Consider the following 3,811-nt stretch of genomic DNA (forward strand, 5'->3'; position numbering starts at 1 on the left):
TGGAGATGATTGTGATTTAATTGCCCTCTGTTTGTGTTTGGGCAGAGGGCTTGCTGGGACCTGTGTCACCTAGTAATTACTGTGCCTAAGAAGTGGTAATGAGGCATTGGGGAAAAGGAACTGCTACAGAAGCTGCTACAGAAGCACACTCCCAGATCACACACGTGGCCCAGCACACACACGCAGGCATGCCGTCTTACCACACACACACGCACACACACATGCATACGGGAATGAGTAGGGAGTCATGCCAATCAGAAAGAAGAGAGGAAGGAGGAACAAGAGGATTATTTTGTTTCCTCTCTGGGAGAGAGAGGGGGAAAGGGGGGGGGGTGGGGGGGTGGAAGGTAGTGATGGGAAGTTTGTCTCTTTTTATTGACTAAGATCTTTTCAACGCGTTCAGTCAAAATAACAAATTGTTCGACTCATTTCGATAATTTGAGTGGGTAAAGCCCAGAGCACACAGGACCCCCTAACGCCGAACGATTAACTGAAAAATCGAAAGAGTCATGATTCTACAAGTCTCTCGTTCACATTTCGTTCACCATAGCGGGCTTATTGGAGCTGCCATTTGTGACTGAGACATGTAAACGTGTGCTATGAGCAATGTACATTTGTGGATTGCTAGGCATACAAATAAGATTAGCCTATTTCTTCAAACATTTGAAATGAGGTGTGGTTGTGGCCACAACCGGTCTAGATTGTGAAGGACTCATAAATGACTGCCGTGAGGGTGATAAGCACAATGTCTTTCGTGAACTGCATCCCCCCCCCCCAAATGATTTGTTCTGGAGTTCGAGTTTGTTGAGCAGAGGCTGCGTATGTTTTGGTTCTACAAATCTGTGTCCATCATAACATTCAATAATCAAATAATTGCATTCATTATTGCAATCAATTATCAGTTCTAAATATGTTTTTTTCCTCCATATGCTCGTGATCTATTTCCCTGCGCACATGACAGAGAGTTGGGGGTCGGTGCACGTCTCTGGAGCCGCTGAGCCGGAGGAGCGTGTATTAAAGGGGAATTTCACCCTGGGGGAATCTGGGCTTGTTTTCATTATGTCTGCGGCATTTCGAGGACGGTGAGATGTAATTGCCCAGGAGGAAGGCAGGTCAGGGATTCACACGCTGAATGATACACCCAATGACGGCTTCCGGTGTATTGGGGGGGGTAGGTACTTCATGCTCTAGCCCCTGTACCTCCCCCAAGACAGGCTTTTTTTTTTTTTTTAAGAGGCAGACACTAACAACAATCCTTTGGGCAAAACTGAAAAAAATAACCAGACGCTATGGCTTCAAGTGATTCCTCATATCAACATGAATTCAACGATGGAGCATCTATTAGCTACATGGTGACATTCAACCATACATGTTTCAACCGGAATATAGTGAAGAGGATTCTAAATAAAGAGTTGGATTTAGCTAATGTTAGAAGCTCAGCTACAGCCGATGCCAGCACCAAGAGGGCAGATGACAAATACGGTGCCTAGCTAAGTAAGTTATTTTTCCAGAAAGCCACCTAGCTAGCTAGCTAACTTTAGTTTATCTACTGAAACCCACATTGTGTATTGCTGGCAAACATACTACAGTGGGGGAAAATCAAATTATTTTTCTCTTTGCTAACTTAGCTAGCTATGTAGTAAGCTAACTATCTCACTAACTAGCTAAGTCAGCTAGCTAAACAACTACCGATAGCCATATCAATGACTAAAAATAGAAGTGGTTTTACAATCAGAGATCTTTTGTATCTCGATAAATATGTCGTAGATGTGGCTAGCTACTAAGCAACAAGCTACAATGTTACACCCACCCACCTAAAGCTAGGTTGACCAGCAAAGGTTAGCGCCTGCTAACTTGTTATGCGCCACGCCTCACATTTGTAACTTGTTAGCAAACGTGTAACATCAGCAACTTGAAATAATTTGACTAGCTAGCTACAGTATGTACCGTAATTGACGAAGTTTGAAATTGGTTATGATTATGACCTTGGATGCTTTTCAATCTCACAGAATTATAGGCATGACGCAAGATAGGATTCCCAACAGATATAAATAACAAGTAATGAATTTCCAGCCAGCTAGCTACATAAGTTTACTAGCAAACAGTAATACAACAATTTACTGTTGTAAATCTCTAAAACTGAAGCTGGTTTTACTTTAAAAATATTTTCCACAGCATGCTTGATAGACATGGCTGTAGGTAGATACTGTCTGCCTACCTACCTAGGCACATTTGTACAGTCTGGTCACTGTAAAATGGTTGAGGGTTATGCCATATTTCTTTCTATTAGGATAGATATTGATGTAAATGTAATCTCTCTGCCTGTGCACATGTATGCATGTTCAACTAGTCTACCCTAATGTTGATATTATGCTGGCACGGTTCAACTGTTGCTCAAAATGTTCAATAGAGTATAATTATAATTTTTCTGTCTTAAAGACAATACCGTTTGGTGCCTGGACAACATCCTGGAGTGAATTCTAGATACAGAAACATAATTAATTTGCCTGCGTGTGTCATTGTAGCAGAACTGTATCCTGTGAACTGTATCCATCTCGAGCGATTAGACATTATGCTGGAATTCAAGAAGATGACTCACGAGGAGCTGAATGGCAGTTTGATCATGACAACAATCGTCCCACTTCTCCCACATTTTTACAAGCATTCCCTGATCTTACTGTTTCTTTGGAATGGCAATTTTATCATGGCCACCTCTCCCATCATCTGCTGATCACCAGTTCTCTTAGCTACAGATCGTTACAGCAGATAACACCAGTGATTTAACCAAAGATGTTTGGTATCCATTACTGGGACTTACAGGACAGGTAGTGTTTGGTGTAGCACAGAAAGATCAACCTTAGCGGTGCCGTATTTGTCCTCGATTCGAAGAAACAGGAGTCTCTCAAAATGTTTGTGCCCAGTTGCAGGGGGTCAGTTTGAATTTAGAAAATGCTCTGTTATTAAAATAAATACTTTTTTTTTTTTGATCCATCAAGTAATCAAACTATGTGCGCCGCCATCGTGTGTATTTCAAGTCTTCTCTTTGATCGAGACAGCTATCTGTGTCATGACATAGAGCTCTGTGAGAGAAGACTTGAAATAGACAAGATGTCGGCAAAAATCTTTGGGTAAATCACATTATCTGGCGTAACAATCTGTAGCTACAGTTTTCGGCACTTGTGTGTCTCTACACCTGAGACACACTCTGACACATTGAACTGTACTACACTTTTCATACCATTTTTTGTATGTTACTTTTACCATATAACATTGTTGTTCTCTTGAGTTAGCATTAAATAGTGTACAATCTCCTCTATTTTAGATTTTGAGAAATAAACAAACATTCTTTGGATATCTGAATGTCTAGCATCTGTTTGACACCACATAGCCCTGGACAGCTTATATTAATATCTTCTGTGAATCTATAAGGGTAGACAAATGTTGATGATTGATAGATTCCTGATTGTAATAATTAGCTGGTTGATAAGCTGAACCAGGTTAGTGACAACTGGATTTGGAGTGAAAACCTAAAGCAGGGTACTGTACATTTGGAAAGTATTCAGACCCCTTGACTTTTTCCACATTTTGTTACGTTACAGCCTTATTCTGAAATGAATGTAATTGTTTTTTTCCCCTCATCAATCTACACACAATACCCCATAAAGACAAAGCAAAAACTTTTTTGTTTTGCAAATGTATTACAAATAAAAAACAGAAATATTTTATTTCCATAAGTATTCAGACCCTTTGCTATGAGACTCAAAATTGAGCTCAGGTGCATCCTGTTTCCATTGATCATCCTTGAGATGTT

The 3,811-nt window shown here is 40.5% G+C and overlaps 1 long non-coding RNA gene across 1 annotated transcript; it reads left to right on the plus strand.

The window, feature by feature from the left end:
* The first annotated feature begins 356 nt into the window (after positions 1-356).
* Positions 357-3,352, plus strand: LOC123725187 (uncharacterized). Its single transcript, XR_006757636.1, has 2 exons — positions 357-1,494; positions 2,440-3,352. It is a non-coding gene; the product is annotated as an uncharacterized lncRNA (long non-coding RNA).
* The last annotated feature ends 459 nt before the right edge of the window (positions 3,353-3,811 follow it).

The sequence above is a fragment of the Salmo salar genome, chromosome ssa11 (assembly GCF_905237065.1).
Source record: "Salmo salar chromosome ssa11, Ssal_v3.1, whole genome shotgun sequence".
NCBI lineage: Eukaryota > Metazoa > Chordata > Actinopteri > Salmoniformes > Salmonidae > Salmo > Salmo salar.